The 27,629-nt window shown below is 35.6% G+C and overlaps 1 protein-coding gene across 2 annotated transcripts in view; it reads right to left on the bottom strand.

The window, feature by feature from the left end:
* per (period circadian regulator) overlaps positions 1-27,396 on the bottom strand; it is a 280,779-nt gene extending 253,383 nt beyond the window's left edge. For both annotated transcript variants that reach the window (XM_069840390.1, XM_069840394.1), the window contains exon 1: positions 27,270-27,396. The gene's annotated coding sequence lies outside the window, so the exon portion shown is untranslated. The remainder of the gene's footprint in view (positions 1-27,269) is intronic.
* Positions 27,397-27,629: the final 233 nt, after the last annotated feature.

Genomic DNA, 27,629 nt, shown 5'->3' with positions numbered 1-27,629 from the left:
TTGCAACATAATTATGTTTAAACTTCAGCTGTTATATTCAATGCATTTCAAGCAGCGACTTGCAACATAATTATGTTTAAACTTTCAGCCGTTATATTCAATGCATTTCATGCAGTGACATGCAACATAATCATGTCCAAACTATGCGCTGTCATATCTAATGCATTTCATAAGACACAAAACATAATTATTTTAAACTGTCCGCCCTTATGTTCAATGCATTTCATACAACGACTTGCAACATAATTATGTTCAAACTTTCAGCCGTTATATTCAATGCATTTCATGCAGCGACTTACAACATAATTATGTTGAAGCTGTTCGCCATTATGTTCAATGCATTTCATACAGCGACTTGCAACATAATTATGTTTAAACTTTCAGCCGTTATATTCAATGCTTTTCATGCACCGACTTACAATATAATTATTTTAAACTGTCCGCCATTATATTCAATGCATTTCATACGACAACTTGCAACATAATTATGTTTAAACTTTCAGCCGTTATGTTCAATGCATTTCATACGACAACTTGCAACATAATTATGTTTAAACTTTCAGCCGTTTTGTTCAATGCATTTCATACGACAACTTGCAACATAATTATGTTTAAACTTTCAGCCGTTATGTTCAATGCATTTCATGCAGCGACTTGCAACATAATTATGTTTAAAATGTTCGCCGTTATGTTCAATGCATTTCATACAACGACTTGCAACATAATTATATTTAAACTTTCAGCCGTTATGTTCAATCCATTTCATGCAGCGACTTACAACATAATTATGTTTAAAATGTTCGCCGTTATGTTCAATGCATTTCATACGACAACTTGCAACATAATTATGTTTAAACTTTCAGCCGTTATATGCAATGAATTTCATGGAACGACTTGCAACATAATTATGTTTAAACTTTCAGCCGTTATGTTCAATACATTTCATGCAGCGACTTGCAACATAATTATGTTTAAAATGTTCGCCGTTATGTTCAATGCATTTCATACAACGACTTGCAACATAATTATGTTTAAACTTTCAGCCGTTACGTTCAATGCATTTCATAAAACGACTTGCAACATAATTATGTTTAAACTTTCAGTCGTTATATTCAATGCATTTCATGCAGCGACTTACAACATAATTATGTTTAAAATGTTCTCCGTTATGTTCAATGCATTTCATACAACGACTTGCAACATAATTATGTTTAAACTTTCAGCCGTTATATGCAATGCATTTCATGCAACGACTTGCAACATAATTATGTTTAAACTTTCAGCCGTTATGTTCAATGCATTTAATGCAGCGACTTGCAACATAATTATGTTTAAAATGTTCGCCGTTATGTTCAATGCATTTCATACAACGACTTGCAACATAATTATGTTTAAACTTTCAGCCGTTATATTCAATGCATTTCATGCAACGACTTGCAACATAATTATGTTTAAACATTCAGCCGTTATATTCAATGCATTTCAAGCAGCGACTTGCAACATAATTATGTTTAAACTTTCAGCCGTTATATTCAATGCATTTCATGCAGTGACATGCAACATAATCATATCCAAACTGTGCGCTGTCATATCTAATGCATTTCATAAGACACAAAACATAATTATTTTAAACTGTCCGCCCTTATGTTCAATGCATTTCATACAACGACTTGCAACATAATTATGTTTAAACTTTCAGCCGTTATATTCAATGCATTTCATGCAGCGACTTACAACATAATTATGTTGAAGCTGTTCGCCATTATGTTCAATGCATTTCATACAGCGACTTGCAACATAATTATGTTTAAACTTTCAGCCGTTATATTCAATGCTTTTCATGCACCGACTTACAATATAATTATTTTAAACTGTCCGCCATTATATTCAATGCATTTCATACGACAACTTGCAACATAATTATGTTTAAACTTTCAGCCGTTATGTTCAATGCATTTCATACGACAACTTGCAACATAATTATGTTTAAACTTTCAGCCGTTATGTTCAATGCATTTCATACGACAACTTGCAACATAATTATGTTTAAATTTTCAGCCGTTATGTTCAATGCATTTCATACGACAACTTGCAACATAATTATGTTTAAACTTTCAGTCGTTATGTTCAATGCATTTCATGCAGCGACTTGCAACATAATTATGTTTAAAATGTTCGCCGTTATGTTCAATGCATTTCATACAACGACTTGCAACATAATTATATTTAAACTTTCAGCCGTTATGTTCAATCCATTTCATGCAGCGACTTACAATATAATTATGTTTAAAATGCTCGCCGTTATGTTCAATGCATTTCATACGACAACTTGCAACATAATTATGTTTAAACTTTCAGCCGTTATGTTCAATGCATTTCATACGACAACTTGCAACATAATTATGTTTAAACTTTCAGCCGTTATGTTCAATGCATTTCATCCAAAGAGAAACTGATTTATACCTCAACTACCCTTCGAGGATATGCGCGTGCTTTCCACCCAGTTTTGAAATATATGTTCCAGCATATAGGTAGTAGTAGTTCACAGCCATCTCATCAGAATCTTCAACAGATTAAGATATCATCATCATCATCACCACCACCTTGCAAAGAACTGTGCCCCTTTTGCCATTTCTTTTCTCTTTCGCGTGAGAAGTGTAAACCAATATCAGTCTATCAACTGGAAGCGAACTTCACTGGTCATTATGTCCAACGTGACCTAAGGTCTTATCTGAAAATTACATAAGACAAAATACAAGACAAGAGACGAATCTGCACCTAAACTCTGTACGATGGGCATGTCTTTACTTTATGGTCTCAGATTTCCGGAGACAATCCATAATTTGTCATGATGTCCCCAACTAAAATCTGTCCTCGTAATGTCCCCGGTTTATATCTTCTTTGATTGATAGCATTTTCTTGTGAATTATATCAAAATAGCCAAGAATCCAAAACAACCTGGAACCTAAATAGGGAAATTCTATGTAGTAACCATGGATGTTGGCAATACATGCTGTCGATCGAATCGATATTCTTTATCGTCAATCGAAACGTTATTCATGGATATATCGAAACAAAACGCGGCTCCTGTTCAGGGAATGTATTCTCATGGTTATCCCAAACGGCGTTCAAGCATTGTACCAGAGAAAATACGGGAATGTATTCTAAGAAATATTCTACGTCAGAGAGATGGACTGAAACGTATTCCCATTTTCAGAAAACTATTGTCCCTTTTATGGAGCTACGAAAATTGTGAATTTTACTTTATGTAGGCCTATGCCTAGCAGTAGTGTATTTGTGGAGAGAGTATTCTCATGTATGAATTTTTTGTGGTTAGGATGACCAGATGTCCTCTTTTGTCCGGAAATGTTCTCCTTTTTAAGCCTTTTTCCGGGATCCGGACGGACTTTTAAAACATCAAGAAAGTCCTCCTTTTCGTAACTTTTATGCCTAATATTTTGAAATTATCTAATTTAACGCCTTTATCAAGTAATTTCTCTGTAGGTAGCAGCAGCATCGACAGAATCTGCTCTTTGCCAACGATCGTAATTCTCTTTGCTCCTCCTTGTTATGGTCGTTGCTCAGAGGTAACTAATAAATCGAGAGATCGAGGTGCGAATGTAAATCTAAATAGATATTTTCTGTCTTTAATAATTATAGTTCCCTTGACTTTCATATGTAGCTATATGTAAAAGCGTTTTATTAAGTTTTTTCATAATTATTTTGTAATAAAATAGATAATGACATAGTTCTGAGTATGATATTTTATAATAAAATATATATTGACATAATTTAAAGTATAATATAGGCCTAAGCCTAAATCTAGTCCACCGTTGTGGCTGAGGAGTTAGCGAGTCTAACTCCGAACCCAGCGGTCCCGGGTCGATTACCGACCAGGACGAGTTGCCTGCGTGAGATTTTTTTCGGGGTTTTTGTCTCACACCTATGGATGAATATCAGCTAACTTTATCAGGCGATTGGAACCACACTCATCTTCGCCACTTCCTTTCCTCATCATCTCGTTTCTGATTTTTCAGATCACTCCCGAAGCTACTGGCTCTCTCGAACGGCCTCCGTTGAATGTAGTTAAGCGACGTTGGATGGCTTCTGCAACGAGCACCCGAGGCGGACCGATAGGGGGGCCTTGGGGGAAGTTGCCGAAGCATGAATGGTATATGGATTCCTGTCGGCTGAAGGGACTGGTCGTTAAGGGGGTCATGTGGTTAGGTCTGTGCGCGTAAGGGATCTGTGGCACGCAACTCATTCCATATAGAGGGTTAGCGCAATAGATCTCAACAGGTCGCAGTGCTGGGCCATCCGTGCCCCCCCCCTCAGTTAAATTCCATTCCATTCCAAGCCTAAATCTAAGTACATATTTTCTGTCCTCTTTTTTCGAACAATGTCCTACTCTTTGAAGCTTTGTGTCCTCTTTTTTATCGATGTGAATCTTGTCACCCTAGTTGTGGTTATCTCAAAGATCAAGATTATCAACAGAGTCGGTGAATGATGTAATGAAACAAACATTCTTTAGAGTGTACCCGGATTGTATCCAAAAAAAATCTGGTAACCCTATAGTACATTCCTTACTTAGTTACCCGAACAGAATAAATTTGTAGGGGGTAAGTTACCATCAGATCCATGATTCGAGAATCTTACTCTAGTACATTTTTCGGCTTCACCGACCTGACGTTTGACGGATTCCTATGCTCTGGGGTAGTCACTGCTTCAAGCCTCTATTAAAGACATCAATCAGAATGCGTATCTTTGACACTGGACATTCTTCTAAGTCTGAGACAGGAGTTCGACTAGAAAATCTGAGCCAATACACAATGTCTACATAAAATCCTATTTTGATATGGAAGAACATATTTAAGCGTCACGAAGTTTAGCAGCTACTAAAAAGAGCTACTGAAGTAGGATTATGCCCCAGATTCCATAAAATATTCACTGAAGTTTCCGTTGTAACTTAGTAGTACGTTATAAATAATATTGTAACTTACTTTATTTTGCAATTTGTGTAAGATCTAATTATAAACTAGAATAATAAATAGCCATACTGTGAACTTGTGGCATGAATATTGTTTGTAAACATCTAAGGAAAACATGTTCCGCCTTGATGTGATAAGCAGTGAACCTTGTGTTCAGTCTGCCGGGCATCACATTGATATTGCAATGACTTCACTGTGCAACGTGAAACTACAAAAGAGAAAGAACGTAGAGCGAGGCAGAAGTATTGTTGCAAACATGAGAAAGACAGCGAATAATTTAAGATCTTAAGGCCCATTCACAATGAAAATTAAACATATTAACCGTAACATAAACACAGACGTTCGCGCCCAGGCTACCAAATGGGATCATTCACAATGATTCACATAAGTGAATTTAAATACTATTATAGTCACAATCATGCCATGGAATGGAAAAAATTTCACAACCTCGAGCGGGAATCGAACCTGCGACTTCCTGTTCTCCGGTCAGGCGCTCTACCACTGAGCTATCGAGTTCGTCTCACGCCAAAGGCTTGGAATTATCGTAAGATGAAGATTACATTTGTAAAAGTTTCTTTCAAGCCATAAGCAGTGCTGACTAGATCAGACGCTATGGACAGTACTCTATAACAGAGTCGCCAGTATGAAAGGATAATTCCAAGCCTTTGGCGTGAGACGAACACGATAGCTCAGTGGTAGAGCGCCTGACCAGAGAACAGGAAGTCGCAGGTTCGATTCCCTCTCGAGGTTGTGAAATTTTTCTTTCATACCATGGCATGATTGTGACTATAATAGTATTTAAATTCATTAATATGTCACATCAACGGACGTGTATACGTCACCATACATCGTAAGATGAAGAATACATTCACATAAGCATTGACAAAAATTACCGTAAGACGTTAACATGAAAGTTTGCAAAAAGTTTGCAAACTCCAAACTTTCATGCTTATGCTTACGTGATTTGCAAACAGAATACAATCGTGGAGCGCTGAAGTATACGACAGAATATGAGGAAATGGCGTCGTGTTATGGTTACCAAGTATGTTGCTGTTAAGTTTATTTTTTAGTTGGTTATTTAACGACGCTGTATCAACTACTAGGTTATTTAGCGTCGATGAGATTGGTGATGGCGAGAGGAGGCCGAGGATTCGCCATAGATTACCTGGCATTCACATTACGGTTGGGGAAAACCTCGGAAAAAACCCAACCAGGTAATCAGCCCAAGCGGGGATCGAACGCAACTTCAGACCGGCAGGCAAGCGCCTTAACCGACTGAGCCACGCCGGTGGCTTGTAATGTTAATGTTCCCATCGTGAATGATGGTATGACTTCTTGATTTTACCGTAACGTTTATATTCTTACGTTAACGCTTACGTTATGTTTAATTTTCATTGTGAATGAGCCTTTAATGTCGTCTTTTGCTGCTTCTGTGGTTCAAACGTTAGCACGATCATCTCCCATCCAGGCGGCCCATGTTCGATTCTCGGCCAGGTCATGATGGAATTTGTAGTGGACAAAGCATCGTTACATAGGATTTTACTCGGGTTACTTTCGTTTCTCCATTGAACTAACGCTTTACACATTTTCCCCTCATTTGATCTAACATCTGCAATACAGGGTAAACATGAAGTCTTTCCCTGATTACAAACATTTATTACTGAAAAATTACGCTAGATACATGAGCGCGGTTTTCAGTAAATGATGCCTCAACCTTCGAAGTTTTCATGGATACATCTCAACACGTGCTTCGTTTGTTGACCGGAGAACGTCAGATCGAAACCCGATTTTTGATGCCATGTTTTCGCCAATATCTCAATTTTCTGACCCCTAAATCCGGACATCAGTGTCTGCTGATTTTTCCAGAGGTGTGAAAGACTGCCTCACCAGGAAAAAAAAATTGCTTAAGATAGTGCACAATAGCATTCCGACAGAATAGGACCTCATACACAATACACTCTCAACGTAGCTATATAAAATAATATTCGCATATGAAAACCACACCATGACAAACCTCCACGCTTCAAATTAAACAAGATTGCAATACTTATCAACTAGTCGAGAGAGCTTTCTACAAGGTTAACAACATGTAACTGACAAACTATGTTTATGCTGGAATGTAATATTATGCGTTCCAAAGACGTGTGTATAACCTATCATAACAGGCGTTTCATAACGTAAATTGAGCAAACTCTTTCAGTGTTGTTACAAATAATATAATTTCCCTTCAGTCGCCATATTATTATCAGGTGAATAACGGACTCAATAAAATTGTAATGAAAAGAAATGGCAACAATGCGTTTGCACTAGACAGAGATTTCGTTACATAGTGTTCTGCCAAATGATAATTCTTTCACTGCAAACCTAGCATTCTCCAATCTTTCCTATTTTCTGCCTTCGTCTTTGTCCCCGCATAGGATAAATATATCTTAATGTATATCACCTGATATCTTCTTCTGCTCTGAAGTCTTCTCCCGTTCACCATTCTTTCCAGTACATCTTTCAGTAGGCTGTTTCTTCTCAGTCAATGACCCAACCAATTCCATTTTCTCTTCCTGATCAGTTTCAACATCATACTTTCTTCATCCACTCTTTCCAACACAGCTTCATTTCTTATTCTGTCTGTCCATCATTGTTTGCAGTTTTTCTCGGGAAAGATAAATGCGGTAGCTTCCCGTTGCTTTCCGCACACCACTTTTTTGCATCTTAAAAGATCCCAGGGGGTCCCAGCTTGGAGGTGAGGAGAGTGGATTTGACTAATTGCGTCCTCTGAACTTCACCGCAAGAGTTAAATATCAGTTTTATCAGGATTTTTGTCCCGATCTCGATCAGTGCATCCTTCAGAGAACTCACCATAGATTACCAGACATTCGCCTTTCGGTTGGGGAAAACCTCGAAAAAACCCAACCAGGTAAACAGACTACGCGGGAATCGAATTACCGCAATTACCCATATGAATAATTTATTCCCGGATCGATACGAATAGTGAGAGAAAAAGCTGTCGGCGTTATTTGTGAATGAAAAAATAATTACTATAACATCACTGTATATTTATCAAGCCCTAAATTTTGTTAAAAATAATTCACAAATGTTGATATATAGGAATGATGTTCGCCTATACAAAAACAGAAACCGTGACCTTTTGTTATACCTAAGTGTAGGCTAACCAAAACAATGAATAATTATTTTATATGTCTTTAAAAATTGCAAATAACTGTACGGTAGTCAATATACTCAATCCAATCACATAAAGTAGCAGACTTTTACGCAAAGCGAATATAGGTCTATGTTTAGTCTCCCTGTGGTTAAGGTACTATAAGGGATGATCAGCTGTTAGTTTGTCGTCCCTGATTGATGATGATGATGATGATGATATTCTGGGTACATAAAAAGATTTAAATGTAATCGTTGATGTCATGTTTTAAGTTTCCACTGCATATTTGTCTAAAAGCACGTGAGATACTGCTCCCTCAGTCGGTTATCTTGACCTTCAGTTGCATAGAGAATGTGTACGGCTGATGTATTACATTCCAGTAAGACAGTAATGCCACAGTCTAGTACAGGCATGTCAATTGATGCCCACAGGAGCAAGCGCGCGCTTTAGAGCCCAGGAGAGCCTGAGCGCTTCACAGCGGAAAGGAAAGAGACAGACGAAAGAGGTGGTATATGCCGCTTGGTCGAGCTATATTCAGGGATGGCCAGCACTGATTCAATAGATAAAAGGGAAGAAAACTTATTAAAACTGTATCCATGTTAATTTTTAGATTTGCCTGAGAAGTAGAAGTGCATTATAAGAATGTAAGTTTTAATTTTAATGCTCATTTTTCACAAGTTTCATTTTTTTTTTATTCAAAAGAAATATTTTCTCAACTTTTCGTATAGAAAAGTGAAATTTTCAGGTATAGGCCTATTTATTTAGTATCTTTACAGAATGTTTTCGTAAATCTAATATACTGTATATACGTATTACTGAAGATAGTGTATTGAAAATTTTGAAAATATTCGATTGGAAATTGTTTGTAAGGAAATGAATTAACAAAGCAACTACTGTTACATCATAAGCAAAAGATACGTGCCCATGTGTTGTAAAAATTTCAGCTCTATAGCTTCCGCAGATTTCGAGAAAATAATTTAATATTCTGATGATAGGAAGTTGCTCACAAATATCACCTTAAAAGCATAATGCGATAAGAGTTTTGTTATGTAATCTTAGTTACACTTAAAACAGATACAGTACCTAGGTAACTTTGCTTTGTACTGTAATATTGTTTTGATTAGTTTATTGATTACTTTTGTAAGGCTAAAGATACCATCAATATAAATTCCAACTTATCATGTCATACTCAATCTCTTTCTTTGGAATATCACTTTCTTTATGAATGATGTGTTTCATCCACTTAATACAGTATAATATTTTACTACTATGGAATATTCCTTCTTAACTCTCTATTATGTTATTAAAATTTAAAACACAAGTGCAATATTAAGAAATCAGTGTTAGTACTTTTGTTTTACAGGCAATATAGATAATATCAAACAGAAAGAAGCCATATAAAAATAACGACATAAAATTTCACGTTCCGTTTGAAGTTTGTGCACCACTGTTTTCTTAATCCAAAAGGTTGCTTATTCATATACACAACCCTTCCTCTTTCCATACTTAGCGCTTGCTGCCCGCGCACGACATCAAGGCCAGAAAAATGCGCTTGCTTTGACATCACTGGTCTAGTATTACAGTCACGAAGCTTGAGTTGTGAGGGTGCTAGGAACAATAGACTGTGCCGGTACTATTTCGCATCAATCTGTAATGAGGCGATAGTAGCGAATCTAGTGGTTAGCAACTATCTATGGATGCGTATTTACTACGTATTGAGCTTCGTAACTGTATATACTTGATTGTGGTAATACGTAAATCTGATTTTATGCGGGAATGCAACCGAATGACTGCGTGTTCGCTAATCTAAGGTACAGGACACGAGTCCAACGTCTTGCGTGGCATGAAAAATGCTTATTTCTCGTCTCCTTTTTGCGAAGTATAAAGACGAATTTTGATGCTGGGAAACATATATATTTTGATATTTTCGTTTAAATACACCATCCTTGTACCGAAAAATGTGGTTTTAGGACATGTTACCTGTACGTTTGAATGTAGGTATACACTGATTTATTCTAAGTGAACGGATTTTGTTCGTATTTAGTGATGGAGGAAATAAATTAAATACCGATATATTGATATTGCAATATATTCCAAACCTAATTTCGATAAACAATATATATTACAGAAAATATATCGATATATCGAACGATTATCGATATATCGTTATTCCGTAAGTAAATTGCATTTTCGGGCATACATTTACTGTATTACAATAAAGTTTCAATATTCCTTAAAGCATAAATGTAAAATTATAACAATAAACAATACATTTTCAATACCATATGATGTAGGTCTTAACCTAAATCAAAATTATGGTGGAGGCAAGGTAGCTTAAATGATATAGTGAGAAAGAGTTACGTGAACTCTACATGGTTAAGTATTTGATATTGGAACACTATTAAATTATTCTAATGCTATATAGGATTCAATCCAGGGCACAGATATAATGCTCTTTTCTACCTAACAACGTAATCATTTTTAAATGTAAGTAAAGAGAACTTGTAATTATTTTTAAATGTAACTAAAGAGTACTTATAATGTTACAAGTTTTTTAAACAAACTTCGCAGTTGATTTGATATAATCCTTCTATAGTAAGTTCCCATTGCAAGTTATTGTTACACTCCAACATTTCAAACAACAATGGTAATGATTATAGGTATAGAATTTTTTGATGCACTAAAAGATATAAAAAACAGAATGTCAGTATTAGATTGTGCATAGAAATCACAGACGTAAACAAATGTCACATCGGTATTAAATCCTTGTTTCTCTTTCCATTTCAGAATATAGAAATAAAAGTTTTGATACCCGTTTTGAGGTCAGACAGTTCCCTTTCAGGGTGGGAGTTGCTCTCCTGCCTTGGAGAACATTAATAACAATATTAAAACAGTCGTAAATAAACCTCCTGTCTATCTCACGTTCGCACACGCTGCATTTTGAATTTGGTGCTGCATATTAAACAGCTTGAATTCGAATTCCAGTCCAGCCAATTAGAACAAGATATTGCGATGGTTGCACAATTATGTAACTGTCCACCTTCATTAGCGCCATCTCTCGGGAATTATCGCAGTTGTCTAGTGTGGATCTTGTTGTTGATATTGATAATTCCACAAAACAAATCGATAAATTTATGAGAAAAACCGATATATTATACGATATACTGAATCAAAATTTCGATATCTATAGGCCTACATCGCTATATCGAAAAGAAAATATCGGTGTTTCGTAAAAACCGATATATCGTTCCCATCTCTATTCGTATTTACTATATACGAACGTGATAGTAGTGTTGTGGTTTAGATATCAATGCCAATCACTCCGTATTATTATTTTTCTCGCGGCATTCAAATCATTCTAACCTATCTGATAATATCCCCCCTTTCTTAACTGCAAATGAGCACAAACACTACTTAGATATAAATTTTTATGACATTTTGCATATCTGATTCCCTAACCGTTTCTAATGTGTATCATTTTACCTTTTAGGTGTGTTTCCAAATTATATGTAATACGCTTTGTCAAATCTGGCAACCTTTTCATAAGGGAAGCTAAATTTATTATTATTATAGCGGTACTAGCGTTTGTAGTAACAGTAGTATTATCAGTGGAGGTAGTATATTGCTGCTATAGAGGTTCTCGATATACTTGAACCCAACCATGACCTTAAATTTCTTACTGTGGTATGTTTTCAATTTTTTTTTTGTTAACAATTTATAAAACATTATATCATTAGTTAAAAATAAGTATAACTCCAATTATCCGAACTCCAAATATCCGAATCGCCAATTATTTATCCGCATCACGTTTCAGGACAGTTTGAAATTGTTTATTCAAAGAAAGTTGCATATATTTAGGTTTCTTATTTCGTGTACTGTACTACCATACATAAGTAAAGTTCTGGTCCGTATGGAATATGAAGAGTTCTTATAATTTTAATCCATTTAAAATTCTATTTTGTTTGAAATGTGTAACTTTGTTCATTACAAACTGTAGGCCTACAGTCATTTTGCACTTTTAATACATGCAGTAGCTGTTGTTTCTAGACTCTTCATTTCCGAACCAAGGATTTCAAGGCGTTTTATTCGAATTATAACACAATACTATAAAGAATTTAAATACATCACATATCAAACTGAAGTACATTATTATAACAGAAATTCAACGTTAGATTGAAATAATAGCCTACATTAACACTATCACATCTCATACATAACCTCGGCTATTAACACGATATGTATAAAAAAATTGATCATAGAGCAAAATCTAAGTGTAAAACGAAATATCAGATAGAACTAAAAGTGTTTTTTTTTCTAAAGGCCTATTTATCCGCAATGAAGAAAATTGAACTTAGTATCATTCTTTGTTCTCATTTTTGTCTTCTGGGAATTTAATCACAGTCTAGTATATACAGTCACGAAGCTCAATACGTAGTAAATATGCATCCATAGATAGTTGCTAACCACTAGGATCGCTAATATCGCCTCATTACAGACAATGCGAAATAGTACCGGTACAGTCAATTGTTCCTAGCAACCTCACAACTCAAGATTCGTGACTGTATATACTAGACTGTGATTTAACTATAAATCCTTCTCTGTCGTTAGTCACTACTACAGAATGTATGAATATATTGGTGAAAGATTTCTGCAATAATGTGATTATAGCTAAAAGTGAAGCAATACACATGAATTTTACGACAATTTTAACAGAACTCACAGGAGGCCATGGATATTGGTAATTCATGAAAAGAAGCTCTCTTCTTCGGATCTGTCTCGTTCTTAATCATTGTTTATAAGCAGAAGAAGAATCCTTCTCATTCCTATTAATAGAAACATTTATGCCGAGTACTGAAATAAAGGTGGGCGATGAAGACGCTTCCTCGTAAAAGAGTGCGTCTATTTTCGTTTTATTTGTTATAAATAGTATGGCACCTCGGGTTGTTACGCAACGTGGACTTCATAGCCGTTATTTCTCATTTTCTTTTATATCCTAAACAATTTTCTAAATATACAGTTTATTATTATCGTGCCTGTTACGTAATAATACTAAAGAAAGCAGAGACGTCTATTCAAAACAAACTTCCTGGAACTTCGTGTTACGTATTCTCCGAGAGAAGAAAATACAATAATAATCAATGCGGATTTTATTGTCTTCATCTCTAAACCATGACAGATTTTATGTTCGTTTGACACGTTTCATTCTGTTTGAGAATATGGCGATTAAAATTGCGTATTGGTTTCTTTATAAATAAGATTAGATTTAATGTTGTCTTCAAGCTCGGCGAGGGCGAGGGGAGTCCGGTGGTTCAGGGCTACAATACGAGCTTTCGCTCACCCACCACAAGCAAAACCTCCCACCCGAACATATTCCGACCAAACTATAGCCAATTGGCTTGTCGTCAGCACGACATCTCATCCTGCTCTAGGTTTTTCCGTGGTTTCCCTTGAGCAATAAGACAAATGTCGGGATGAGCCCTAAAAGAAATGGGCCACGGACCACTTCCCTTCCCCACTCTTTCTCTTCTACTATCACAAAGAACTTGCTAATTTCTTAGATACCAACCCTGAATTATGACAATAGGGGAACATAAATATATTGTAAGTTCACAGGGCTAACGGCTTCGAAGCTGGGTACCTGGTTCTAATGAAGTGCACTGGTAGCAATCTAAAACATGGGGGCATGAGATAGTTACTCTGCCTGCCATTAAAAATTCACTTCACTAAATCCCCAAGGTAAAAAAAAAAAAAGCGAGATTCGGAATTTTCCGGGACTACGAATGAAATAATTGCTTGATGTCAACACTGTTACATAGTACAACGAAATATATTTATGAAATTCATAAAATAAAAAGGTATCATTTCCAAAGTTGGTAGCTAACGCCTACAATTTGCACCGATGAATTGTGATGAAGTTGTTTATAAGATGATCTATCCAAAACAATTCTTGAACATTTCTACAATCGCAGTCTCCAAATATAAGTTCGGCCGGGAATCGTAATTCGTTTTGGCGTTGATCGAACTCCCGAATTATTATTTTTTTTTCCCAAGATTCCCCGCAACTGCAGAGCGCATGCGAATTCTGGGATGTATTTCGCCAATTTCTACCATATTGCAATCACCAACTTCACTGACGTTAGTTAATAGCGTAGTTAACACAGCATCGTTAAATACAGGGTGTATCTAAATTGGTGTCAAATATTTCGGGGATGTGTTCGTAACACAAAACATTATAAAAGGTTCATATGAACATTGGTCTCAAAATAATTTATTTCAGAGTTACAAGACAAAATTTTATGTTACAAAAATTGCTCGGAGTGGCTTCCTCCTGATTCGATGTATTCCCTAAACCTGCGTTACATGCTCTGGCGTACTCTGTTGAAAATTCCTGGAGTGTTTCGTATTTCGTGAAATCCATTTGGATACGCTCTCAGAATATCAACATTAAGTACAGGAGTCGTATAAACCAGGGACTTTAAATGTCCCCAGACGAAGAAATCCATTGGATTCAAATCAGGCGATCGAGCAGGCCATGCAATGAATCCCCTTCGACCAATACATCTTTGGGGAAATCGATCATTAAAAAATTACGAACTATCAGACTGAAATGAGCTGGAGCAGCATCGTGTTAAAACACATTCGTTGGATGACGTCCAGAAGCACATCATCAATTAAATGATGCAAATCATTTCGTTCTGTTCACTCACAGAATACATTTTCTTCTTATTTCTTCGCTCTACAAAATACAAACAAACAAAAAACCACCAAACAATCAGCGGTCAATGAAGGGACAAATCCTTTAATAATTCCCTAACGATTGTTTTTCGGACCCATGTTCTTATTAACTTTTTAAATTGTTTTGATGTTAGGAACACGTCCCCGAAATATTTGACACCAATTTAGATACACCCTGTATAGGGTGGAATGCATAAAGTTGTAGTATTGCCTTTTGCTTTGACTGTAGAAGGTACTTGAAGTAGAAGTATATACTTCGTTTTGTATGCATAAACCTCAGACTCCCACTACAAAGTATGTACTACGCGGCAGTAGTATAAACTATCAAGAGTATTCGATTATATCGATTATCGACAGTGCTTCGGGTTTATCTGTTAAGATTCATTAGTTTTCGCTTTCCATGAATTTATGTTAATTTCTTCTGTCATATTAAACAACACAAATACATATGCTGAGCTAACGAAGTCTCAAATAGGGCAAACTACGATTTTTCTTAGTTTACACTTAGAAGTAGAAGTATATACTTCTTGTTATGCATATAAATAGTGATTTATATTACAGATTCTAGCACGGCTTCCAGATCAACTTTTTGCTACGCAGGAAAGAATTCACTAGTATATATTACGAAAACCTTAGCAAAAGCATTTACTTCAAATTTATGCATACCATCCATAGACTATAATTTCGTTTTATTTTATATAATTTCTCTTTTATCCCCTCGATATATTAAATCGTTACATGAGAGCTCTGTAGATCTGCAAATCATGAATTGACACCTGAACAGGCTCAACGCAGAGTGTACTAGTACATCTGTCGTCAGCTTAGCGCTAATTCCACGGATGATAGATTTATTAGAGGTCACAATACAAGGTGAATCAAAAGTCTGGAACCATATAAATATCTTCCTAATTCTTTTTTTCTTATTGTTTAAATCACGTTTACAAAGCATATTCAAAAGCATTAAGACTCTTTTCTATAAATTTAGTTCTCGTTTACTATTTACTCAATCGCTCCAACTCTAGCGTGTTTTAAAATACATACAAACTAGTGGCTTGTGCAGTAAATGCTGCAAACTAAGTTCATTAGACGTTCAAATAAACATTTTTCAGATTTATTTTCAACGAAGAATAGCAGACATTCGGAAAGTTATTTGCTTCCATAACAATGAAAGATACTCTCTCGAGCCAATACTGAAGAGAACCACGCATATAAATATCTACACCACACCGCCATTAAATATATGAAAAAGAATCAACCCCACTTGATTAATAATTATAAAAATATTAGATTCTTAATAATATTATTATCTTACGTAAGTTTTATAGCTTTCAGTAACATATACTATATAGCCGCCACTCAGTAAAATATAGAAATCAAAATCTAATTTAAGTTATTCTCTATATCTACTTATATAACCCCAAAAGTTTCACTTTCATATCATCAATATAGTATTAATATATATAATTAATGAAAAATAGTCACATCATTCCATTAACTACAATAGTATTTCATTTCTAATGGTAATAATGTCATCAAGCCACTTCAAGTTTTGTAGTTTTTAATATCCAATACACAGCTGTACCCAGAAAATTACACACCACAGAATCGAACCTGTAAATTATTTTTAGTAAGTTAAGTTTTTAATAATCAATTTAATTTTAGCTCTAAATATGTCAGCATTCTTGCAGATCATGGCCTTCGTGTAATATTATTTACTGTAGTATGTGTTTTGTTTTATTCTGAAATGCAACACGGCCGACTTGCTGCTCGCTTCGCTTCTCCTTTACAAAAAAGCAAAGGGAATATCAAGTCGGCCGTGAATGCTATTAGCTAGTTCTCAAAACTGACGACAGATGGATTTTGGAAAATAGGAAAATTATGTTTAAAAATTGACATTTCACTGAAAACTACTATTTTTCCGAAAAACTTTCAGCTCCAAGCTTCAAAATGAGGGGCCATTTATTAAAATCCGTCCAGCAGTTTTCCCGTAATTTTCATTACCAGTTCAAATTATATATATAGATGAAGGAAGAAGCGTGTAAGGTTATTTCTAATACTGTTGACGTAAACACTAGTTATTTAGATAAGCGTGTTCGGGAAGTTCAACTGTTTAGTATAGAATATAAGTAGGAAATTCTACGGAAAACAGCAAATATTTATCTTTCATTTAGCAGCCAGGTATTTCCTACATATGTAACCTGCGACTAGATATGATAGGACTTTAAAATAACTTTTGTAAATGCTATTTTTTTTAATAGCAGCATTTCTATGTAACCGTGAAGATCTTCAATTTTAAAACGAATTCTTCCGCGTGGTTACCACAGATAAAGCACTGTAGTGCTGTACAATATTAACAAATTTTTGGTAAGATAGCTAGGTATAGCCTCCTGTAAATTTGTTCATGTGCTTCTTAACTTGGTTTGGTTCTCGACGGACGTACCCGGGACACATTCTTGCATTTACACTCGCGGTGGCCCATTGTGCGTCATATAAATGCGATAATTGTATCAAGTCCGAAGATTAACCTTGGTGGTATTCGTGAATCCGATGCTGTCAGGCGGGCCATCCCAGCTCAACTGTAACAGGGCCAGGTCCCGTTACCAAACGAATACTTGACAAGCATCAGGAGTTGGAGTCCCAAACCCTTCCTACATCAGTATCGGAAACCCGTATTACCTGCAAATCTTCATCGCAGATGTAGATGATAGATGAAATAAGGGGGAGATGGATAGTTTTTGTGGATTGAAAGAAGGAAACTGTAGTACCTCGAGAAAAATTCTCTTAATATCTTCTTTGTTCACCACAAATTCCATTACGAGCAGGCAGGAAATCGAATCCTAGCCGCCTGACCATCGTGCTAGCATTGATGCGCTCATATGTCTCTATGGAGAATTATGATTCATAAAACTCAAAATTCAATTATTGAAGAAGATAACGCACAAAAAATAATCACTTCATGTGGTCACAATATTTTTCAGAAAAAACTCTTGCAACAGGGAAATATTTTAGAAACAATCTGTACAACTCAAAAAAAATTGATGAACCAGTACATCAGCGGTGGCGAAAATGTAGTTGTGCGCCGAGCCACTGTGTAACCTGCAACGTGTATAGCACCTATGGAGGGAAGCGGACACCCGAAGGGGAAGTGAAGCAACTGTCTGACTTATTAACGGATTTTCGTTTTCCTTACGTCAAGCGCTTAAATATAATTTTATAGATATATAAGGTTACAAACTAATGTTTAGTACGTGTAACGAAGTAAGGAATGAACAATAAATGAATATTATCACAACCTAAAATTAACTGTCTTCAGAATGTCTCTGCGACAAAGTTCCAAAATCAGGAATTATGTCACTTACTGCCAGTCGTAGTTGATCATGGAGGTATTTGTCTGTCAGTCGTTATTTAAATTTGGCTTTTACTATTTTCATTGTTGAAAATAATTTTTCACAAACGTAAGTTGTAGCGAACATGGCTTCAACAGAGCAAGCGAAAGCACGAAGCTTCGGATATTTATTTTTTGGCAAGGATTTGAAAGTTCAACATTTGTCAATTCCTTACATCTAGCTTTCATTTGACATCACATAGTAAATCAGTGACTTCAAATTGAAGAGCTCACCGCATTATTCGTACATCTGCTGAAAAAGGTTTGACGTACAGAGATGATGATGATGATGATGATGATGATGATGATGATGATATTATTAACACCTAAATTTTAATGTTTCATGAGTAACATGTGGTATAATGCCGTTTTATGTTACACAACCGTTTTCCTTTTAATACTTGTGAACAAATCATACATTTAATATTCTAATCATATTGACAGCAAAAAAATGCGTCCTTCCATCCTATTTGGAACTTTCGTTTTTGTAGAGGTACATGGTTTCGAGAGAGACAAATGCCACTCGCAGGTCAGAGACAAATACAAATGGAACAGAGTTTGACTCCAGTGAGTGAGAGGATGGGGATTGGGGAAGGTTAGAAGCAAGAGAAATGCAAAGCTCTCACTGCGAGCCACAATGTCCTCGCCAGTCGCATTCTCGCCACGGCTGCAGTACATAAACATTACAAATTGCACTTCTAACGTAACATCGCATGGGAGCTACCAGCCCAGGTCAGTTGGTAGCGTGCTTGCCCAATGATCCTTAGCTGCGCTAGGGCGTGAGCTCGATTCCCGCTTGGGCTAATTACCGGGTTGGTTTCTTTTCTAGATTTTCCCTAACTGTGAGGCGAATCTTCGACTCCAACTTGGCAAATACCATCTCGCTATCACGGGTCCCATTGACGCAGCATGCAGTTTTAGGCAGGTCTGTGTACAGCGACGTCTCCTGAATTATTAGTCGGGATTTTTATATTCAGTATCTACAAGTAATTTATTCGAGACACATAATTTATTTAATTAAAGAGTCTTAATTTGAAATCAAAAGCATACAATGTATCGTCACATGATTTTCGTTTACTACTACTACTACTACTGCTGCTCCTGCTCCTGCTCCTGCTACTACTACCACCACCACCACCACCACCACCACCACCACCACCACCACCACCACCACCACTACTACTACACAAAATAAACTCAGAATCAAATGGATCATTCAGCATGAACGAAAAAAGTTTGATTAAGAGAAAAAATTATATTAGACAGAATTACTTCTACTTTTCAATGCAGATCCAGTCTACTCTAAGTTTTCAAGATCCGAGGCTACAACACAACGGCAGAAATATTTTCCAAAAACGAATTATCCTGTATTGAACACATTATTGCATCTGAATTCTAAAGCTGTTACAAACACATCAATGTAAGTATATACTAACAAAATAAGTTTTGTGCGTGACAACATAATAGTTACTATCAACACGTAACGTGAAACAACCATAATAATAATTATTTCTTTATCTTCACCTGCTACGTTAGAATTTAAATTTTGGGAGACGTATTTATTCTACAATCAATGCATTAATAATTATCTACGATTATACAGGGTGTAAGGGGTATAAGTGCCATCCTTTTCACAGTCGTCGGGGACAGTCTACAGTAGTGATGTCAAAGCAAGCGCATTTTTCTGACCTTGACGTCGTGCGCGGGCAGCAAGCGCTAAGTATGGAAAGAGGAAGAGTTGTGTATATGAATAAGCAACCTGTTGGATTAAGAAAACAGTGGTGCACAAACTTCAAACGGAACGTGAAATTTTATGTCGTTATTTTTATATGGCTTCTTTCTGTTTAATATTATTATCTATATTGTCTATATTGTCTGTGGCGGTCGGGCAGCTCAGTTGGTAGAGCAGCTGGCTACGGACTGGAAGGTCCGGGGTTCAGGATTTTTCTCGTTGCCAAACTTTCAGAACGGCCCCGAGGTTCACTCAGCCAGGTCTTTCCTGGGGGTAAATGGCGGTCAGAGCGTGGTGCCGACCACACCATCTCATTCTAGTGTCAAGGTCATCGAAAGCATGGGGCTCTACCTCTTTGCCCCCCCAAGTGCCTTCATGGCATGTTACGGGGATACCTTACCTTACCTTATGTTGTCTGTAAAACAAAAGTACTAACACTGATTTCTTAATATTGCACTTGTGTTGTAAATCTTAATAACATAATAGAAGGAATATTCACTTAAATTCAATAGTAGTATAATATTATACTGTATTAAGTGGATGAAACACAAAGAAAGTGATATTCCAAAGAAAGAGAGTGAGTATGACATGATAAGTTAGAATTTATATTGATGGTATCTTTAGCCTTACAAAAGTAATCAATAAACTAATCAAAACAATATTACAGTACAAAGCAAAGTTACCTAGGTACTGTATCTGTTTTAAGTGTAACTAATATTATATAACAAAACTCTTATCACATTATGCTTTTAAGGTGATATTTGTGAGCAACTTCCTATCATCAGAATATTAAATTATTATTTTCTCGAAATCTGCTGCCGCTATAGAGCTGAAATTTTTACAACACATGGGCACGTATCTTTTGCTTATGATGCAACAGTAGTTGCTTTGTTAATTCATTTCCTTACAAACAATTTCCATGCGAATATTTTTAAAAATTTCAATACACTATCTTCAGTAATACGTATGTGCAGTATATTAGATTTACGAAAACATTCTGTAAGGATACTAAATAAATAGGCCTATACCTGAAAATTTCACTTTTCTATACGAAAAGTTGAGAAAATATTTCTTTTAAATAAAAAAATCAAACTTCTGAAAAATGAGCATTAAAATTAAAACTTACATTTTATAATGCACTTATACTTCTCAGGCAAATCTAAAAATTAACATGGATACAGTTTTAATAAGTTCTCTTTCCTTTATCTATTGGATCAGTGCTGGCCATCCCTGAATATAGCTCGACCAAGCGGCATATACCACATTTTTCGTCTGTCTCTTTCCTTTCCGCTGTAAAGCGCTCAGGCTCTCCTGGGCTCTAAAGCGCGCGCTTGCTCCTGTGGGCATCATTTGACATGCCTGGTCTACAGGATCAAAAAATGTCCATACAACATAAGGTCAAAACTTAATCATTTTCCCAGAAAAAAAATATTTCTTTTCTTATTTTATTTGCGTTAAACTGCTTATATCGTTAGTAAAATTACGAAAACAATTATATCAGTAGGTATATCTAGCAAAGAGTTAATATTACTTTAAATAAATATTTGTGTGTTCTATTACGTTTTCGTGAAATTAAATAAAATTGTATGCTTAAATCTGTTAATATTCTGGCGTGAGAGATGTTGTAACGTGTTCAGCAGGCAGTACATACTCTGCACAGACGTACGTACGAGTCAGCCATGTTCAAGGTCCCTGTCCATAGGTATACTGCCGAGTGGATGACAGTTCAGTACAGGGTATTCAATAAATAACTTACAATGTCATTCACAGTTTAGGAATATCATTAATGTATGGAGAAAGTCGTCGTAATTCAAGTGAGACAAGAAGGATGTACCGTCAACGTTTTCCTCAAAGAAGGTTACCTAATCGGCGAAATTTTGTAGCAGTTTCTCAACGATTTTTAAAAACTAGGAGTCTCTTACCCCGTTTCGAAAATCACACAACCAGAAATTTATTTTAAAATGATACTGCTTTACGGAAGCGGGAGAGATAAAAATTTTGCATTAGAAAACAGTTCGTGTTATTTTGTGCAGAAAACCATTAGTGTTTATTTTTTAGACATACAATTAAAAAATGGAGCAATATTGTCACATAAAATGTAAATTTACCATAATGTTCTATTAATGAGATTGAAAGTTTGTATTTGCTCCTCGAATTATGTAAACAGTATTATCATGGTCCGCTTCTGCATTAGAACAGAGCGTCTGTACCGGTATGTCTGTAACAGCTTGAGCTGTACTGTGTACTTAGAAACCCACTCCTCCATATCCAGCAACGTTGCAAAACGTCTAATATTTTAAACTTTAATACTTAGTTAAATATTGAAATTAGAAAACATTTTAAGGACACTTTTTCCCTTATGACATGAATAATCATCAGTTAAAATAATGGCACTTATACCCTTTATACCCTGTAGAAGCCCGCATATTACAGACTAGATTATTATTGCGGTTAAATTTTAGTGAAAGAGTTTAAAAAGAGTCTTACAAAGGTGTCATGTATTTTCTATACGTTTAACACTTTCAAAGAAATTCTTTAACATGCGGGACATCAAATAAGAACGTGAGTCGCACCTTTAAAAAGTTTGGAAACCACTGGTCTAGAAAAAAATCGCTGTACAGAAGTGGGTAGTGAGGCAGAAAGACAGCATGCCAAAATCTATTTTATTGTTCTGAGGAGTACTAAAAACACGTATTTCTGCTAAAATCTCGAAACTATTTTTTTAGCATCACAGTACTACCTTTACTAGAAAAGCAAAAATATATTTTCACTTTGCTCTATGCTTACACCTCTGAAGTTTTGGCTCCACTACATTTGTTTTATTACCAAATCATCAGTAGTTACATTTCTTTTTTCTTAACCAATATTGTTAAACTAAGACGTGAGAGAAGTTAATCCAACAAAGAAAACTTTGTTATTTACTTCTAAAATATTAATAGCTTGTTTAACTTTCTGGCTACAAGATTACCTGTATATTTAGAGCTGTCTTTAGCCAGTGTTGTTTTAAAACGGCGGTGACCAAAGCGGGTGTCGTGATTACATCGTGTAATCACAGACATTCAAACGGGTACGAGGAGTTTCCTGTACATCAGCCGTGGCGAAAATGTGACTCACGAGCACATTGTGGCTCGCAATGACAGCTATGCGCTTCCTACCTCCCACAACCCCCACCCTCTCACTCACTGGAGTCAAACTCCGTTCCATTTGTATTTGTCTCTGACCTGCGAGTGGCGTATCGTCGCAATGTCTCTCTCGAAACCATGAACCTCTACAAAAACGAAAGTATCAAGTAGGATGGGAGGATGCATTTTTTTTGCTGCCAATATGATGAGAATATAAAATGTATGATTTGTTCACAAGTATTACGAGGAAAACGGTTGTATAACATAAAACGGCATTATACAACATGTTACTGATGAAACATTAAAAAGTTAAGTGTTGTTATCATCATCATCATCATCATCTCTGTACGTTGATTATTTTTCAGCAGCTGTACGAATAATGCGGTTAGATCTTCAATTTAAAGTCACAGATTTACAATGTGATGTCAAATGAAAGCTAGATGTAAGGACTTGACAAATGTTGAACTTTTCAAATCTTTGCCAAAAAATAAATATCCGAAGCTTCGTTTTTTCGCTTGCTCCGTTGAAGTCATGTTCGCTACAACTTACGTTTGTGAAAAATTATTTTCAACAGTGAAAACAGTAAAAACCAAATTTAGATCACGACTGACAGACAAATACCTTCGTGATCAACTATGACAGGCAGTAAGTGACACAATCCCTGATTTTGAAACTCTGTCGCAGAGACATTCTGAAGACAGTTAATTTTAGATTGTGATAATTTGTCCTATGTGTTATTGTTCATTTCTTTCTTCGTTACATGTACTAAACATTAGTTTGTAGCCTTGTACTGTATAAAATTATATTTAAGTGCTTGACGTAAGGAAAATGAAAATTCGTTAATAAGTCAGACAGTTGCTTCACTTCCCCTTCGGGTGTCCGCCTCCCTCCATAGGTGCTATGCACGTTGCAGGTTACACAGTGGCTCGGCGCACGATCGCATTTTCGCCACGGATGCTGTGTGTTTCATTCACGTACTGGAGGCAAGCAGTGGCGGTATCATGTCACTCTACAAACTCTGTCTCTACAAGCAATAAGAGGTGGTTTCGTAAAGAATGTAAAGTTCTGTCGGAGAAAATGTAAATTTTACTTTGCTCAACGGTTTAATTAGGAGTATATGGAAACATTAATTGCCGCGCTGAATAATGTTATTATTATTATTATTATTATTATTATTATTATTATTATTATTACTGACCACTAAGTATTACTGACAATTCTTCTGTACGTGCATGAATATTGATATTTTTAGGTCTTCTCTCTAGAAGGATAAAATTATTAGGTTTTCTCTCAATTTTAATTTTCTTAATCTTTAGATGAGGGTAACTATTTATTCATTTAATAATAATATTATAGAAAAACTGATTCAATATTATGTGCCAACGAACTGTTAAACTATTGAGGGTAACTATTTATTCATTTAATAATAATATTATAGAAAAACTGATTCAATATTATGTGCCAACGAACTGTTAAACGCCAGGAATTGACATGTCTTAAATCATAGCCAGGAAGAGAAAGATGGCATAAATAAATGTAAGGAAATCAGCTACCTAATGGGGTTTGAAATATCTCGTGCTCTAAAGCCTTTTAATATGAAAGAATTTCTCGAAAAAATGATGATTAAAATAGTTTAAATAACTTGTCCATAAGAATGTTTTAATTCTGAAAAACTACGAATTTCTCGACCAAGTATCGAGAGAAGAATTTAGAAAATTCTTGATTATATTCAAGACGAAGTTTAAAAAAAAAAGAAGCAAGAAAAATCTTATATTATTCACTGGCTCTTGATGACAGCAGTGACATTACTGATACAGCAAAGCTTGAGATTTTTATCCGCGGGATTGATCAAGATGTCAGTACAGGAACCACCACTGGTTGTAGTTTTCATGCCAAGTACCTTTCCTCCGTCTCCTTACTTCATAGGCTGTCTGTCGCATGTAATCACTGCAGCTCGAGTTTTGGTCACCGCTGTCTTAAAATAAGACGTCAGAGCTGATCGGAAGAAGAAAACGGTACTGTTTACATCTAAAATATTATTTACTTATTTAACTCTCTAGCTACAACATATTTCTATCTACAGTTGTCGTCAAACAGGATTATGTTGAGGGTAGTCTAAAAATAAGACGTCGAGAAAGTTGAATACCCCAACCCCGGGAATAAGAGTACATGTTACATTGTTCCCCTATGTACTTAGATCCTTATTCAGTTAATCTGACGAAGAGAATTAGCCAGGCGAATGTTTGCGATTTGGAATCAATAAATAAATTATTGAAAATCTATATTTACTGATTCTATTAATTTACAGTTCTCTTTAACCAGGGCTGTCTTAAAATAAAACGTCGAGAAAGTTAATCTGACAAAGAAAACTGTATTGTTTATTTCTAACGCGGAATTAATTTATTTAATTCTCTATTTACAGATTCTTTCTCATGAAATTTCTGCCAGTGTATGGGACCGGTGCCCGCCCAGTATCGTAGTGCATTTGGGGAGCTACGATAGGTAGCGAAATCCGGTTACGCAAACCAGCTATAACGGCTGAGGGGCTCATATTGCTAACCACACGATACCTCCATTCTGGTAGGATGATCGTCCACCTCTGTTTCGGCATGTGGCCGTGAGGCCAGCAGCCGGCTGGTCGGTCTTGACCCTTCGTGGGCTGTAGCGCCACAGATTATTATTATTTACAGATTCTATTTAGCTTACAATTGTCGCTAACCAGGACAGTCTTAAAACGGGACTTCGAGAAAGTTGATCTGATACAATTGTGTTTACTTTCTGAATAATAACGACTTATCGACTTGCCTAGTTACAGTTTGTATTTACACTTGTTAACCAGGTTTGTCTTCATATTTGTCTTAAAGTAATACGTCGAGGAAGTTAATCTCACAAATAAAATTGTATTGCTTATTTTTTAAATAGTATCAACTTGTTGAACTCTCTAGTTATAGTTGTAGTTAATTTATGAATATAGATTGTCAAGAGATCGAGAAAGTTAATCGGGCAATTAAAATTATGTTCTTTACTTCTCAAATACTATTAAATTGATGAATTTCTTAGTTACAGATCATAATATATACATTTGTTGTTAACCAGAGTTGGCTTAAAGTAAGACATCAGAAAAGTTAATCTTACGAAGAAAATTGTGTTGTTTACTTCCTAAATAATAGCTTACGAACTCTTTAATTTCTCCATTTTACAGATGTTAACCAGGGTTGTCTTAAAGTAAGACGTTAGAAAAGTTAATCTTACGAAGAAAATTGTGTTGTTTACTTCCTAAATAATAACTTACTAAACTCTTTAGTCTCTCAATTTTACAGATGTTAACCAGAGTTGTCTTAAAATAAGACGTCAGAGAAGTTAATCTTACGAAGAAAATTGTGTTTACTTCCTAAATAATAACTTACTGAACTCTTTAATTTCTCAGTTTTACAGATGTTAACCAGAGTTGTCTTAAAATAAAACGTCGAGAAGTTAATCCGACGATAAAAAAAATCTTCTTGTTTACTTTTAAAATACTGTTAGCCTACTCATTGAACTCTCTAGTTAATCCATTCTGTTTGACTTCAGGTTTGTCTTAGAATAAGATGTCGAAAAAGTTAATCAAGCAAAGAAAATGTTGGTGTTTATTCCCAAAATAATAATAATAATAATAATAATAATAATAATAATAATAATAATAATAATAACTTATTCAACTCTCTAGTTACGGATTCTATTTACAGCTGTCGTTAAACTGGGTTGTCTTAAACTGAGAAGTCAAAAAAATTAATCTGACGTGAAAAAGTTGTTGTCTAAAATATTAAGCTATTGAAATCTCTAGTTTATTTTTATTTTAAAGAAAATAATTGTATTATTTAAACATAATGAATTAACATTTCTTTATGCTGACAGTGCCAATATTCTTATAAGTTACTATAATATTATTTTCCAACATCATAAATTATGTTTTTTGAAGTAGTTTGAAGATGTTCAGTTCGTATAACTCGAAAGAATTAATATTCTAGAAATGTTATACTGTAAACAATGACCTATTCTGTTAATTTACCCTTTCGCATTGCGTGGAAACATTCAGAAATACATAATAGTGCGTAACACAAAAACACAATGTTCACTGAGGCAGTATTAAAAAATAGAGTACATTGTGACTTACAGAATATTAATCAACTTGGGTCGCAGTCTTCAATTTGGACATCCATTCACTATCCACCAGATAATCTCAACCATTCGTGGTTTGTCGTCGTCATTGTCGGCATGTCTCGTTTTCCGGAACGAAGGAAACAACGCGATTGACCTTCGAGTCTGGGAAATAAAATCGGACTAGCAACAAAGCTTCGACATCCGCAGCTGATGGAGGGGTGAGGGGAGGCTTGGAGGGAGGGGGTCGGGTATTGGTTGACAGGACAGATGTCCTCATAACGTGCATCTTGGAAGTTTCTGGAGAAGAGATGCAACGTGAGAGGGAGGCTGGGCACTTCCGTGTACCATTCAAGTGGGGTAGCGGGAAACCAGG

Source organism: Periplaneta americana, chromosome 11 (assembly GCF_040183065.1).
Source record: "Periplaneta americana isolate PAMFEO1 chromosome 11, P.americana_PAMFEO1_priV1, whole genome shotgun sequence".
Taxonomy (NCBI): domain Eukaryota; kingdom Metazoa; phylum Arthropoda; class Insecta; order Blattodea; family Blattidae; genus Periplaneta; species Periplaneta americana.
The sequence above is the reverse complement of the archived record's forward strand: the minus strand, read 5'-3'. Positions and strand labels throughout refer to the sequence as shown.